General features: G+C 37.7%; 1 long non-coding RNA gene across 1 annotated transcript; it reads left to right on the top strand.

Moving 5' to 3' along the window:
• The first annotated feature begins 9,978 nt into the window (after positions 1 to 9,978).
• LOC116002148 lies at positions 9,979 to 12,363 on the top strand. Its single transcript, XR_004094380.1, has 2 exons — positions 9,979 to 10,016; positions 12,024 to 12,363. It is a non-coding gene; the product is annotated as an uncharacterized LOC116002148 (long non-coding RNA).
• The last annotated feature ends 5,015 nt before the right edge of the window (positions 12,364 to 17,378 follow it).

Genomic DNA, 17,378 nt, shown 5'->3' with positions numbered 1-17,378 from the left:
GAGACAGTCAATATGCTTTATTGAGATGCTAAGTTGATATAACTTAGTTGAGTCCAAAGCGATCCGTGATTGCTTACAGACGAGTGAGTGAGGAAGTCAAACTGCAAAAATTCGGGGACCAGCTAAATATCTGTGATACTTAGTCGGATCCTAAAAGCGATATGTGATTGCTTACGGATGAGTGAGTGAGACAGTCAATCTGCTTTATTGAGATGCTAAGTTGATATAACTTAGTTGAGTCCAAAGCGATCCGTGATTGCTTACGGACGAGTGAGTGAGGCAGTCAAACTGCAAAAATTCGGGGACCGGCTAAGGGTGGTAGTCTGCCTGCCTATGAGTTGGGTTGAGATAACCTAAGTTCTAATGATCTTCAGATCGCCTTTGAGTTTGGCAGTCTACTTGCATTTGAGTTGGGTTGAGATAACCTAAGTTCTAATGATCTTCGGATCGCCTTTGAGTTTGGCAGTCTGCCTGCCTTTGAGTTGGGTTGAGATAACCTAATTGGCAGTCTGCCTGCCTTTGAGTTGGGTTGAGATAACCTAAGTTCTAATGATCTTCGGATCGAGTTGGGTTGAGATAACCTAAGTTCTAATGATCTTCGGATCACCTTTGAGTTTGGCAGTCTGCCTGCCTTTGATCTTCGGATCACCTTTGAGTTTGGCAGTCTGCCTGCCTTTGAGTTGGGTTGAGATATTGAGTTTGGCAGTCTGCCTGCCTTTGAGTTGGGTTGAGATAACCTAAGTTCTAATGATCCTGCCTTTGAGTTGGGTTGAGATAACCTAAGTTCTAATGATTTTCGGATCGCCTTTGAGTTTGGCAGTTTGCCTGCCTTTGAGTTGGGTTGAGATAACCTAAGTTCTAATGATCTTCAGATCGCCTTTGAGTTTGGCAGTCTGCCTGCCTTTGCTTACGAATGAGTAATGAAGCAGTCTAACTGCATGAGCATGAGATTGATTGCTTATAAAGAGTAACTGAGGCAGTCTAAACTGCATGAGCATGAGATTGATTGCTTATTAATGAGTAACTGAGGCAGTCTAACTGCATGAACATGTGATTGATTGCTCTAGAGACTAAGGGACTCGGACGGTTGGCTGGAGTCCTGAAAAAGGAGTTGGCACTCGGTCAACCGTGCCTCCCTGAAAAGGGGGTGGGAAAAGAAGTTATAAGGTCGGTGTGTTGTGGTTGGGTCGGAGTCCTGAAAAAGGAGTCGGCACTCGGTCAACTGTGCCTCCTTGAAAAAGGAGTGGGAAAAGAAGTTATAAGGTCGGTGTGTTGTGGTTGGGCCGGAGTCTTGAAAAAGGAGTTGGCACTCGGTCAACCGTGCCTCCTTGAAAAAAGGAGTGGGAAAAGGTGCTATAAGGCGGTGGTTGTTATGGTTGGCCGGAGTCCTGAAAAAATGAGTCGGCACTCGGTCAACCGTGTCTCCTTGAAAAAGGAGTGTGAAAAAGGGGCTATAAGGCAGTTGTTGGTTTGGTTGGCCGGAGTCCTGAAAAGGAGTCGGCACTCGGTCAACCATGCCTCATTGAAAAAGGAGTGTGAAAAAGGGGCTATAAGGCAGTTGTTGGATTGGTTGGCCGGAGTCCTGAAAAAGGAGTCGGCACTCGGTCAACCGTGCCTCCTTGAAAAAGGAGTGTGAAAAAGGGGCTATAAGGCAGTTGTTGGTTTGGTTGGCCGGAGTCCTGAAAAAGGAGTCAGCACTCGGTCAACCGTGCCTCCTTGAAAAAGAAGTGTGAAAAAGGGGCTATAAGGTAGTTGTTGGTTTGGTTGGCCGGAGTCCTGAAAAAGGAGTCGGCACTCGGTCAACCGTGCCTCCTTGGAAAAGGAATGTGAAAAATACGAAGTCATACAAACGGTAGTCGGTATTTGTTGGCTAAAGGCTTGTTTAAGAAGTCGGCAAATTTTGATTCGGAAGTTAGCTATTGAGTTGATTTTGAGGCGAGGCGATATACTTTTCCGTGCTATGCTTCGCGAGACACAGAAAAGTGAGGGACTGATGATAGATACCTAGCATAGGCACCCGATCGATGTTACTTAGCAAGCAGTCGGGCATAACTCTCGGACTCGGCAGTCGGCTCTCGGTACGTGACCATTCGATTTCCTAATTATCCTTCCGTAACCTCCCATTTATTACCCAATTGTTACCCATTTATTGCCATCAATTCTCCTAATAACCTCCAACTTAAAGCTCATTAATTACACATAAAAGCCCATTATCTCCCATTTATCAGTCATAAAATCCCATTGATTAAACATTATTACCTGTCCATTACTATTAGCTATTTGGTTGCTTCCCCTGCTATTATAAAAGGGAGAAGAAAACAGTGAAAGAGAGAGTTCCAACGTGAGAAGAGAGAGACAGCAACACTGATATGTACAAGGATTCTACCCTACAAAAATAGTGAAATTTCGGCTTGGCACCGCCCAAAAAGGCCCGTGGTTTTTACCCTTTCGGTTTCCACGTCAACATATTGTGTCTTACTCTTGTTTTTATTTGTTTATTTTTACGTTGTGTTGATTCAATCGGTTGTGTTGGCCTGCCGAGTGACCACCCCGGGGTCACAAAACCATCAGTAATACTCCAGACATCAGTGGCCTCAAAATATTTGGATTTTTGTGCTTTGCTGCTACACTACCTCATGCAATGAACAAGATGGCCCCAAGAGGAAAGAAATGCATATTCATTGGAATCCCAGTTGGCATTAAAGGGTATTTGCTATATGATATAGAGGATGGCTCTGTCTTTATGTCAAGAGATTTCAAGTTTTATGAAAATCAATTTCGCATGAAAGAAAAGTGCAGCCTACAACAAGAACAACAACTAATTTGTGAGCCATCTCTCCCTAATATTCCTATTTCTATGAATCTTGAGTCACTATCATGATAGTCATTAAATGATGATCAGCAACACAGTGGCATTGAACCCCTAATTGAATGTAATACTCAATAACTGCAAGACGAGTCGGGCAGTACAGGTTGCCACACTCAAGAGGGAAGTCCTGTGTCTCAACCACTTAATGATCAGTCTTGTGAACCTTCTGTTAATCACACTACACGGCCTAAAAGAAACTGTCGTGCTCCTAGCCGGTTACAAGATTATTACTGTGACTCTGTTATGAAAGGAGGTTCGTCCCCTCACATCTTATCCAAAGTCATTTCATATGATACCTTGTCTTTTCCTCACAAGATATTCTCAATGGTTGTTACTAATGTTGATGAGCCAAAATCATATACTCAAGCAATCAAGCATGAATGTTGGAGAAATGCCATGGCAGTCGAGATCAAGGCTTTGCAAGATAATAACACGTGGGCATTTGTTGATCTACCTCCCGGAAAGATACCTATAGGCTGCAAGTGGGTATACAAAGTTAAGCTCAAGGTTGATGGCTCAGTGGAAAGATACAAAGCTAGATTAGTAGCCAAAGGCTACACACAGCAGCTTGGAATTGACTACATTAAAACCTTTTCACCGGTTGCAAGGATCACAACCATACGTACATTCCTGGCAGTGGCATCTTTTCGGGCATAGCTTATCCAACAACTTGACATAAATAACGCATTCCTACATGGGGACTTAGACGAAGAGGTTTACATGGTTCCACCACCAGGTTTTCAAGGTCAGAAGCCAGGGTAAGCTTGCAAACTCCTACGGTCTTTGTATGGGCTAAAACAAGCCAGTCGGTAGTGGAACACAAAATTAAGCAGTGTGTTGGCTGGTAAAGGTTTTGTGCAATCAAAGTTAGACCCCTCTTTGTTCACCAAAGGAAGTGGTAAAGATTTTATCGCCATTCTTATATATGTTGATGACATTCTAGTCACAAGCCCCAACATACATCAAATATAGACACTCAAAGCATTTCTTGACGCTGCCTTCAAAATCAAAGATCTCGGTAACTTGGGATTCTTTCTGGGAATTGAAGCACACGTTTGGCACTCAGGGTTGAATCTTTGCTAATGAAAGTATGCTCTAGATATTCTGAATGAATCTGGATTTATTAATTACAAACCGGTAAATACTCCTATGGTTCCAGGTCATCAATTGAGCAAGAAAGGTGGCACTTCTCTCACTGATATCAGTAGCTATAGACGACTGATTGGACGATTGCTATATCTTACTACAACAAGGCCCGATATTTCGTACGCTGTGCAGCAGCTCAGTCAGTTTGTTTAAGCCCCAACGAATGAACATTTGATTGCAGCACATAGAGTTCTCCGGTACATTAAGAAAGCCCTTGGTCAAGCTTTGTTTTATCCTAAGAATGGTGCCATATAGCTCAACGCATTTTCTGATTTCGATTGGGCATCATGTCTAGAAACGCGAAGGTCCGTCACCGGTTTCTGTATCTTCTTTGGATCTTCCCTTATCTCATTGCGCTCAAATAAGCAAGCTACTGTATCTCGCTCGTCATCTAAGGCTGAGTATCGTGCCCTGGTTGCTACCGTTTGTGAAGTCCAATGGATCAACTTGCTACTTCAAGATTTACAGGCTCAACCCAACAAGCCGACAGTTGTATTTTGTGACAGTAAATCTACGATTGCTATTGCAGAAAATCATGTGTTCCACGAGCGGACAAAACACATCGATATAGATTGTTACGTTGTAAGAGAAAATGTCAGCCAAGGCGTAATCAAGCTCCTGTTTGTTTTGTCTTCTTCATAGACTGTAGATGGGTTTACTAAAGCTCTTCCTACCTCTCTGTTTCAATGGTTTATATCTAAACCGGGTATTCAAGATTTACATACGCCAGTTTACGGGGGAGGGGGGGGGGGGGGGGTATTGGAGACTTCGGGAGGAGAGGACGACAGACGTATTTTAGAGGAACTAATGCTATTTTGCATTTCTTGTACTTGTTATAACCACCATATCCTTCGCCCCCCTCTCTATATAAAGGAGGATACCTCCTTTCATGCAGGCTGTAACAAACACAAATATCTCCATCAATAATATCTCATTCTGTTTCTCTTTCCTTGCGTAGTTCATGTAGCATAATTCCAATAAACTTAAAAATTATTATTTAACAAAAACTTTCATAGAAGTACTATTATTATCTAAAAAAAACATTTATAGTATTGCAAAATTCCAGTAGTCTGCATAAAAAAAATTGAAATATTAAATATTAAATATATATGTATTTACAGGAAAAATAAATTTTAACATTCATTACGTACCTGTAAGACACAATATATTATTGTAGATCCGTATATTAGTATAAAACATATTACCCCGTAATAAACAAAACTTACTCGGGAAAAAAAATGAAAATTTCATGTCCATGAAGCCACCGGAAAAGCCAAGAAACTTGAAAATTAGGGAAGAATCACCGGTAAACAGAGACGAATTCACAGTTCAATAGAGAGGCGGAGAAGGAGATACAACGTCTCGGAGATGAGTTACGGTAAGGTTGAGAGGGCTAGAGGGGTGAAAAGCAGATAGCTAGATGAATGAGTGTTTAAGGTTTTTTACATTTCTGTGGTTGAGAGAAGATGAAGGAAAGGAATCTAGCAGAGTTGCTGAAGGAGCTTCCTCCTGTGAGGTGACAGAGTTAAAGTCATTAGCAGTTAACCAAGGACCTTGAGCATTTATTAAGTGGTGCGTTAGTTCTGAGAACAATTGCTTTTCCAGATAATGGTTGGGACTCCCATAAATGATCGAAAGGGTCCATGGGGCTGCTATATCATCTGCAACCCGCAAACTAAGGAACTATGGATGGACTTCCAGTACTTCGATATTCAACACTCCTTTCCATAAGATCCATATATAGCCAGAAAATCCTACAGCTTCCACCCTCACCCATTCCTCAAATCCTAGCTTAGAACAGACCCTATCAGCTTGAGAACCTGAGATCTTGGGTTCAAGTAGACAAACAATATGGGGTTTATATTCCCGACAAAGTTGTAACAGGATGTGCCTGAAAGGATTAGAGGCGAAACCCTGACAGTTCCATACTAGGCAATTCATAATAATGGAAAAACAGGCGCTCACAAGCGCATGTGGCCAGTGGCCACCGGATCACCGGGGTTACAAAACCCATCATCAACAACCATGTTCTCCCCTGGAGGTTCAGCCATGTTAGCCAGTGGCATGCCACCAGGGGGAACTTCCTTGGGTGAGTATACAATACCTGTGCCAATGGGGGGATCCGGTTCACCATTCACATGGTATACAATCTTAGTGGTTATGTTCCTCCCATAGTTAGAGCCTCGAACCACTGTATGATCTACTTCAGCTGCTGCTCGATTTGGTGTTCCACCTCTTCGTAGCGGCCACGATAGGCTCCACGCAAGCCCATTTGAGGCTGCCACGTAGAAACGGTCTAGGTTCTTGGTCTTTGGATATTCTTTGCTCTGTTCTGTACATTCTAGGTTTGATTGTGCTGATTATTCGTTCTGATTCTTGGAAGGGCTGCGTTGGGTTGCTGCATTTGCATGGTTGGGGTTCTCTACTCCTGTTTTAGGATCATTTCCATATCATCCAATCCATCTAATGCAGTGAAACAAGACTGTTCTCCCAACTCATTGAACGTCGGAGCAGTGGTTCTTGGCATGGGGTGGCGTCTACTCACCGAATGTCTAGGCGAAGGTTGGTTGGGTCTCTTGGTACGATTTTTCCTATCTTTTCGAAGACCAACATCCAAGATCCATATTTTTCCGGACCTACCACAAGGGCCTTGGTGGGTATCATTTCAGGTGCTCTGTCATTGTCACCCCGAGTGGTGGTGTCCTTGCCCTCTTCATTTTATTTGCCACATTGTTTATGGCGATGTCCATACTTTCCACAGGTAAAGCATATGAGATGGATGCCCTCGTATTCTATTGGCCATTCCTCCTCGTGTAAGACAAATTTGGATATCAATGGCTTCGTTATGTCAACTTTGACACATATCCTTGTGAATTTCCCTTTAGATGTAAGGCTGGTGGTATTATCAATCTTGATAGGTCGGCCTACTAAGTCTCCAATCTTGATGAGGAACTCTTCTTCAAAATATCCAATTGGTAGAGAAGGGAATCGTATCCATACCAGCAGTTTCTCAATTTTATTTTTCCTAGGAATGAAGTTGGGCTTCCATTCTTGGACTACAAGATAATGATCTAAGATCATCTAGGGGCCCTCAAATTTCGCAAATTCATAATCCCTCAAACGATTCGAATCTGGCTATGTAGTAGTCGTGGTTCAGTGTGATTAATTCAAAGACAGCTTCAAGTATCCACATTTTCTGTAATCTCTGGAGCAAGTATGAGTAGCTAACCGTTCTCCTCAGAAGCCTTATGATTAACGATCGACGCCATGGACGTCTCAATCTCTCCTATTCTACTTTGATAACTCGGATTATTGAGTATTCTGAAGTCCCATTGTCGTCCCCCATGTCGTCATCTGATTCTTCCTCTTCCTCTATAATTGGATACTGTCTTCTCTACGACCAGGCTTGGTTAGGGGTCGCTGCCGGTGTTCTCCATTGGGTGGAGTCTGGGGTCACTGCTTCCGCCATCATGGGTGTATCTTGTCTTCCCGTATCAGGGGCCATCGCTGTTACTCCATCACCTTGCTCATGACCTCTTTTCGTTTTCTTGGTACTTCTTTCCAGTAGGTCTTGATCCTCTGGCGACCGATGGGTCGCCGCCGGCGAGGGTGATAGTTTCCATACCTACTTAGACTTTTTGATTTCATTGTTTTGCTAATTCCTAATTCTCAAACATTTGATATATTTCTCTGCAAAATTATCTATACTATCCATACTATTAATAAAAACAAAATCCTCTATCAAAAACATTCATATACTATTAAGGTTTACTATCGTAATACAATTCTAGATTAAAATTACTAATCGTAATAATACAATACATTTACTTCCCTGCAATGTAATTTATACTATTAATAAAAAAAATGCTTCATTTTAACTTCTTGTCCAAAACACTCCTATATTATTAAGATTTGCGTAATATTGTAAAGTATATGGTAATACAATTCCTATTCGTACTACAATTGTACATTAAAATACGGTAATACAATTTCTAATACAATAAATTGTTCCCTACTTTACTATTCGTAATACAAATCTAGATTAAAATTACTAATCGTAATAATACAGTCCATATATTTCTCTACAATGTAATATATACCATTAATAAAAACAAAATCTTCCGTTTTAACTTCCCGCCCAAAAACACTCCTATACTATTAAGGTTTGCGTAATGTTGTAAAATATGGTAATACAATTCCTATTCGTACTACAATTGTACATTAAAATATAGTAATACAAGTCCTAATACAATATATTCTTTCCTAATTTTTTATTCATAATACAATTCTAGATTAAAATTATTAATTGTAATAAACTAATAATACAGTACATATACTTCCCTGCAACATAATCTATACAATTAATAAAAACAAAATCTTTCATTTTAACTTTCCGCCCAAAAACTCCTATACTATTAAGGTTTGCATAATATTGTAAAGTATATGGTAATACAATTCCTATTCGTACTACAATTGTACATTAAAATACGGTAATACAATTTCTAATACAATATATTATTTCCTACTTTTCTAATCTTACTATTAATAGAAACAAAATCCTCTATTTTAACTTCCCGCCCAAAACACTCCTATAATATTAAGGTTTGCATAATATTGTAAACTATATAGTAATACAATTCCTATTCATACTACAATTGTACACTAAAATACGGTAATACAGTTCCTAATACAATATATTTTTGTTCATACTTTCTTATTCGTAATATAATCCTAGATTAAAATTACTAATCGTAATAATACAGTACATATATTTCCCTGCAACGTAATCTATCTATACTATTAATAAAAATAAATCTTCAGTTTTAACTTCTCACCCAAAACACTCTATACTATTAAGGTTTGCGTAATATTATAAAATATGGTAATACAATTCCTATTCGTACTACAGGTTACATTATGTAATACCCCGTATTTTCCTAACATTATTATTTTATCCTAAGGCGTTGACATTTATAAGTTATGATCTTCAGATATTTCAAAAGAATTTTTATAAGTGAGTATAGTTGTTAATAAGCTGCGATCGTAGGTCCCGGTCACGAATCGTAAGAATTTTAGGAGCTGGTATTCGGACCCGATTATCCTAGGAAATGGATTATTAGACACCATACTATTATTCTTGAATTTCCTATTCAATTAAATTAGCTCATAGCAGCGAAAATTTATTTTGATCGTACATCGCTAAATTTCGCGGTGTACCGAACCTAGCCCAATTTTGAGGGTTAGTCTGGAATAAATTTTTAGTTTCGGAAATTATTCTATCTGGATTATTTTCCACCGAAACTTTATCTGTTTGGACCCCAACTGATAAGTTGGAAGATTTTTATTTTTGGAACCACAAGAATGTGACAAGTGTCACTATTTCTAGCCACATGTGATTATTTAAAATATTATTGAAGATGATCCAAATTGTGATTTGATCTCCAAAGCATCCTTATCCTAATCTTATAAGGGTGATTTGATCTCCAAAGCATCCTTATCCTAATCTTATAAGGGATATCATATAAAACAAAAAATTTTCCCCTTTCCCCTTAAGGGATATCATATAAAACAAAAAATTTTCCCCTTTCCCCTCACTTTGGCCGAAATACAAGGAGAAATTTTCCCCTTTCCCCTCACTTTGGCCGAAATACAAGGAGAGGAGAGAGAGAGAGAAATCATCTTCTTCCTCCATCAAGCTCTACCTTCCATAGCCAAGCTTTCTTCACAAGTGTCAAACTATTCGGTAAAACTTTAATAGCTTTCTTCACAAGTGTCAAACTATTCGGTAAAACTTTAATTTTATTCGGTACAAGTGTCAAACTATTCGGTAAAACTTTAATTTTATTCGGTAAAAAGCTTTGTTTTCCTTCCTAGATCTTGAATCTAAGCTTAGTTTCTTAAAATATTGTGTTATGGTGTTGATTTTGATCCTAGGATTTTAAGGTGAAATTGGAGGAATCAACTCCAAAAGTCTTCTACGAGGAATAGAAACCCGGTCGAGGTAAGGAATTCCCTTAAGTTGGTTTAGTCACTTGAAATTAGATAATTGATTATTTGGTTGAAATATGGTGTTTTGGAGCTTTGGGAATATTTTTGTATACATGTTCATAGCTTGGATATGCTTGTATATGTTGTATTTATGTCCATATAGGCTAATACTTGTGAAAATAGTGAAAGGAAATCAGGGTAGATTCTGGCAGTAACTTCCGAGATTTATTGGGAAAAATTGGTAAGGTATTTTGATCCTATTTTTTTTAGACATGTAGTTCTATAAGTGTAGAACCCGCATATAAAATTTCATAATATCGGAGTAGTATAGTATGGTTTTCGAATTTTTCCAAAAACTGGTCCAGAGAGAGAAAAATTCCGACAGCACACTGCCAAGGGCAAAAATGGAATTTTTTGTGTTTATTCGCGGATCAAAATGACCAAAACTTTTTATGGACATCAAGTACTATGAGTTGGGGTTCTACCATAAAAATTTCAAGTGAAAAAGAGTTCGGGAACTATTTTTACCGGCTCAATCTTTCGGACTGCGCCAAGCTGAATTACTGTCCAGAATAGGCAGAACGTGTTGAACGCGGACCTGGACGCGCGTCCACTGCGCGTCCAGTGGAGTCCAGTAGGTTCGAGAGTAAGATTAAATGGTGTAAGCTTGATTATTGATTATTGATGTTTAGATGATGTGGTTGTTTGATGTTCGTGAGATCAAACTAAGCTTTGATTGTTGTTGATGTTAGATGATGGGGTGGTAAAGATCCTAAGAGATTATTAGGAGTATAAACATGATGATGTTGGACCGATTTTGATACTGATGATGGTGGCGTTTATTAAGCTTAATGGTGATTAGTATATTGCTAAATTATGGGTTATCGTGACTAATTAGTTTGATTATGGACTTATAATGATTAAGGATGCTTAGTGATAGTTGAAATAGGAATTTATGAGCTTTGTGTTGGAGGTGTTTAAGTGCAAATATTATTGATTTTGGGAATGATTAAGGATTAATGATGAACTGATTATGTTAAGTATATTGATAATTGTTGGTGATGATGCTACTATAATTAGAGGATAATTAGGCTTAGTTTCTAATCATGGTAATTTTTGACATTGATGATGGGTTAAGGGATCATAATTACGTTATTATATATATATATATATATATATATATATATATATATATGCGAAAGTATGTTTATACTGTTTAAAGTGCATAAGTGAGAAAGTAAAGAATGTGATAAAATGAAATTATGGTGTGAAGTTGGAGACTATTCCTTTTAACATTCACAATGGATTCACAAACAATGGGCCCTGAAGTGATTGGTGTTAACCACGTTGCGTAACCTTGTAGAAACATATCCAGGGTTACTAGAGCTAGTGACTAACCTGCGGGCTTGGAATCCCGACAAGGGGTGTGCACACTAAAGGTCCTAGATCTGCTTCCCCTAGTTGGAATAACTAGGTTGTGGTGAGGTGATGGAAATGAGAAGGAAATGGTGGTGTTAATTGGAATATCTTTAACTTTATTATGGTAAAAGCTGGTTATTACTATTTAGATGCTTATATAATTATGACTGTGATGATGAGTATGATTATGGAGTACTGATGAGAATTGGATTGTAATATGGACTGAAATTTATGATAAGGAACAAGGTTAAGGATGTTAATATGAATGGTGCTAGGAATCGATTGATTCATAAATGGTTGACTATGGGTTCGTACCATTATAATAATAGTATTAAGAATGGATATATGTAGTGTTAGTGGAATTTATATAAGTGTATAACTAGGTAGATGGATTTCAAGTAAGAGACAGGTGAATGTTGATTCACTAAACACTTTTTGTACAAGTCTTCATTGTTAACTTATTTTCAGGTGAAATCTCATCAAATGGGTATAGTTACAAAACTCTCTTATGCGTGTTTTCAAACCTTTGTCTACTTTTAAGTGACATTGGATTTCCTTACTTAGCCGTCGCGCTAACTACACTTCAATGTGTTCTTATCAGTTGCAGATTAGTGTGGACCCATGTAGACCAGCGAGCTCTGAACAGAAGGGAAGTACAGGTTGAGGTCTACTCTATCTTAGAATAGATACTCTGGAAGGAGGACTTCCTTATGTATTAAGTTTGATATTGATGTTGTATTTTGAGGTTGTAAGTTTAGCCTTAACGTTTGGGTATAGGAGAGATACCTAAGCGTGGCGGTAACACCCAGTTTTCTGCTGGTTAGATGTAAGCTTCCGCGACGCATTATCAGTAATTTTGTAATACAAGTAAGAGTTGAAAATTGGGGTGTTACACATTAAAATATGGTAATACAATTTCTAATACAATATATTCTTTCCTACTTTCCTATTCGTAATACAATTATAGATTAAAATTACGAATCTAATAATACAGTACATATATTTCCCTACAAAAAAAAAATTAAAAAAAGAGAAAAAAAGGAAAAATTGAAAAGGAAATGGAATTCACTTAATAACAATAATAATAATAATATGTCTAACAGTAAAAAAAAAAGAAGAAATTCTACCAAAAATTACTAATTAATAATAGTAAGGATGTGGAATTAACTTAATAATAATAATAATAATAATAATAATAATAATAATAATAATAATAATAACAACAACAACAACAATAAGAAGGATCAGGAATTCAAGTAGCCATAATGTTAAAAAAAAATACTAAGTAATGTAATGGGTATGAATATAAGGAAGATTGTAACAAAAGGGTGGGGGGGGGGTGAGGGGACAAAGAATCGGTAATTCATAATTTTGAATAAAATACAGACTGTTATTTGACTATTGATAAGCACCAAGAATAGTCCGATTTAAGGGTCATTTACGGGCTAAAATTGCATAGTTTGCTACCCATTCATAAGGATTTCATGCATTAGCACTCAGATGTGATCAAAAACATCTAACACACCTATGGAAGATGTTTTGAAGTGTTTCTACAGCCACAAGAAGGATTCAAGGCCAAAACCGAGCAAAAAGCGAAGAAGCCACGAAGCAGGAGCCCCCCACGCAGCCCCACATGCGTGTGGATGGGCGTGGATCAATTCCAGTATCCAACCACGCACACCACCACGCGTGTGGGAGGAGCAAATGATCGAAGACCGTCGCGTACGAGGTCGCGTACGACCGTACGCACCCTCGTACGCGACCCAGATCTGCACTATTTAAAGAAGCTTTGGCGGAAATAAAAAGGGAAGCAACCATAGAATAATTTTAGATCAGATTTCTTAGGCTTTTCTCCCCTCTTGGGGGAAAATCTCTTCTTCTACTAGGTTAGATTTAGATCAAAGGGGAAGATTAAAGTTTCAAGGATTAAAGATGTAGAAGGCTCTATTCTTCATAGATGGTACCCTTTTAATGCTTTTAATGTTTCAAGATTTATTTCCTTTGAAGCTTTGATTCTCTTCTTCTTGTTGCTTTATTTAATGATAGCTTAGAATAGAAAGGGGATTGGTGGCCCCGAAACTAGTTTTATGGTTGATTTGATGATATGTTTGTCTTAAAGTTGTGAGCTTTATGTTCTTGTATTTGTATGCTTGTGTGGGTGATGTTTGGTGTTGTTTGGTGCCTATGTGTGGCCACACTAGGTAGCAGCTTTGTGAAAGTGAGTGTGTGCGCGATAGCGGCTTCTCACGAGTCCTACTTACCTACATCTCCGCCCTTAGTCCGAAAGGACGAGGTCCGAGAGGAGTGGTAGACAATGTGTTCGATGAAATGCCCCAACCGAATGAGGATGTGGGAGTCCAAAGTGTGACGCCACTCGGTGAAGTGTCATGAACTCCCTTGTTAAATCCGAGGCATATGCTCGCGCAACCGATAGAATCCTAGACCATATATGCTAGCCAAGAGCCCCAATCTCCGTCTTCCCTTATTCTTGCTTTTACTATTTTTAGCTTTCAAACTTCCTTACACTTAAACTCTCAAGTTCTTGTCATTCTTGTAACTCTTAACCTTCAACCTCCTAAAAGTCAACATACATTCGACTCCAAACCTGCCTTCCTTGAGAGACACGACACTCGGGGAGTCTTGACTCTTCGTTTTAACACCTTCCATTCCACATCCACTCCCACTAAAACTCACAACATTAACTATTAAAGTTGTACTATAAATACTCTCAAAAGCAAAGAACAATTCTACCATTGAATATTTTCTATTCTTCTCTTCTATTTCTCATATTTCTTCTCATTGTTTAGTAATGGAGTGTGTTTTCGTCTCTGCCTCCGACCTATCCCCAGGACAAGGAAAAACTCTTTAAAGCTCTGGTGATGCGTTGTTATTTGTTCGGAGAATATCAACGCTCTACGGTCAACCAACAAACACTCAAGTGCTTATTCCATTACTCCCAAGTGAATTTTTCTCTAATATAGTTATATTTACTGAATATCAAATTATAAGTGTACCTCAAGATCTTGCAATAACTGACCAATAAGTAATTAAATTAATAATATATAATGCAATGCAGATTATCTACATATTGCATTTATACACTTATTTTAGAACACTGTACTGAAATTTTGTGATATTTGTTGCATGCAAGGAAGACTCTACTATAGTTTATTTGTCGATTCTTATATGTTATAAATCATATTATCATAAGAAATGGATACTTTGATGAATTATGAAGCATGAGTGGTCTGCCCAATCAACGGTTATGGACATTGCATTTCAACAGTTTGGATGGGCATCGTCCCAAACAGCCATACACTCCATTTAGTAATCTGGAGTGAAGTTTGGATTAACAGTTTAGATATATGATTCATACATTCTTATATATATATATATTTTTTGCCTGATACCATTATGATGATTTGAATTTTGAAAGCATAGAAAGAAGCTCGAAACATGCTTATATGCTTATATGGTTTTACCTCAAAGTTAACTACACACTATCACACAATGCTTTATGTTGTATGTTAGACTCAAGGTTACTAACTTCTCACGATAGTCAGAGACTTGCTTTATATGTATTAAATATTGACAAAAAAAAAGGCTTTAGAGGTAAGTTTTACTTATATATACCTGTGAATCTGAAACATTTTAAAATTTATATTAGTGATCAGTAAAATCAATATATTTTGCAGTTTGACTATCAAAACTAATTTTATGGAAAAAATTACAGAATATATACATGTAGATAATTAAATTAAAATTTAAAAGTCAATACTGTTATGACTCATTGTTTTTTTTTTTGAAAAAATGACTCGTTGTTTTGATTACTTTGAAAGTGGTTTTTTAAAATTTCAAGCTCAAGATATGGCACGCTTGATGAGTCGGAGCTGGAAGGTCGAGTGATCAGCTCGTCGACTTTAGATGTCATTGATCAAATTAATCAGTACATGTGTGACATGAATATTGCAAAAGGACAAACATATTTAAGTTGTAACTCTTTGTGTAAGACAGAATCAGACGGTGAAAATCTATCAGAAGTACACACTCCTAAATTCTTAAATAGTTTGAGATTGTATAGTTTTCTTAATCATTTATTGACATTAAAGGTCGGTGCACTTGTTATGTTATTGCGAAAGATAAACCATTCTCTTGGTCTTTATAACGGTACGCGGCTCATCGTCACAAGATTGACAAATCACATTGTTGAAGCAAGAATAGTTAATGGGACATATGAAGGAATCAAAGTTCTTATCCCCCGAATGTCTCTCACTCCTTCTTATAAAATATTGCCGAGTTAATTACCGATTTGGTCCCTCGACTATTGGGATTTCACCACTTTGGTCCTCGACTTTCAAAACTGTCCAATTGCATCCTCGACTATGCTATTTTTCACTGAGTTGGTCCTTAGCCAAAACTACCGTTTAGTAGACATTAAAACTGAGGATAAAAAAGTAATTTCATTGTGTAAGCCTCTACAAGTGTGTATTTCCTTGTCATTTCAACACTTAGTTTACAGAAAGACATTGAGAGAAAACCCCCAAATTGTAACGCCTAACCCTAATCGCGTTGGTGAGAATTCGTCTAGATTTAAACCCAAAATCATAACTCTACAATAGTGTTCTACGTAAAGGCATTGTAGAAGGTAATGGGTTTAAGGAAAAGCGCTGTTTCGAAGCACAACATAGGTACGATTCTCTTGTTTTTTTCAAAGTTATTTATGTGTTATATTATGTTCTTTGTTATTTCGTTTTGCATGTGGGAACCTATGCTATTGTCGTTATTGTTTATTGTATGAAATTTGTTCAACGAAGACCAAAGAATATTATATTTGGGGACCTGGGTTTTGTTCGTATGTATGTGGGGTTGTGGTGCTTCGAATGTAGTTAATGGGGACAAAATTTGCTTTAATTGTAGTTTCTACATATTCACTCTGTATATAAGGCATGGAGGTAGGATAGAACAATGTATTCTACCAAAATACTTAGGAGGTAAAATTAAGAGTTTTAGTGGCATAGATTCTGATGGCTGCAAATAGAAAGTAACTTTAAGAAAGGATAAGGATGATTTGTTTTGGATAATAACTGCATTTAATGATGAACATTGTAACTATGTGTGGGTTAATGAAAATAAAATGGTCACTGTTGCATTGGTAGCCAAGAGATGAAAGAAACAGATAGCCAGTAATAGTGATTGGAAGATGGAAGAGTTTAGGGAGACAGCTTACACTACTGATCATTTTCACATTAGTAAAAGGCAGGCATACAATGCTATTTCATTAGCAAGGACTGAGACCCAAGGAGAACAAACTTTGAACTTCAATAGAATTTGGAATTATTTCAAGGAAATAGAGAAAACAAATCCAAAATCAACTTGTGTTGTTAAGTTATCTCATTTCCAGGAGGAAAATCGTGCTAGTAGACTATTAAGGGTTTATATATGTTGGGAGACATGCATGGAGGGATTTAAATATTGTAAACCTATCATAGGTGTGGATAGCTGCCACCTAAGGAGTAAATTTGGGGGTATGTTACTCACTGCAGTCTCAATTGTGGAAGGAGAAAATAAAGAGTCATGGACTTGGTTCTTAGGACTGCTGAAAAGAGATCTAGAGATTACTTCAAGTGTTAAAGCAGATTTCACCTTTATGTCTGATAAACAAAAGGGTATAATTCCAGCAATTGAGGATGTTCTCCCCCTTGTTAGTCATCGTTTTTGTGTAAGACACTTGCAGGGGAATATGAAAATAGCTGGTTTTACTGGAAATCCACTCAAAGATGCACTATAGAAAGATGCAAGAGCTACTACAATAACCACATTCAATGCAGCATTGAGGGAATTAAGGGGTTTAGATGTCTCAGCATTTGAATGGTTGGCTGACAAACATCCTGCTCAATGGTTAAGGTTGCATTTCTCATATTCATGTAAGAGTGATATGCTTGTGAATAATATTTGT

Source organism: Ipomoea triloba, chromosome 1, assembly GCF_003576645.1.
Source record: "Ipomoea triloba cultivar NCNSP0323 chromosome 1, ASM357664v1".
NCBI classification, from domain to species: domain Eukaryota; kingdom Viridiplantae; phylum Streptophyta; class Magnoliopsida; order Solanales; family Convolvulaceae; genus Ipomoea; species Ipomoea triloba.
This window is presented reverse-complemented; position numbering and strand designations above follow the sequence as displayed.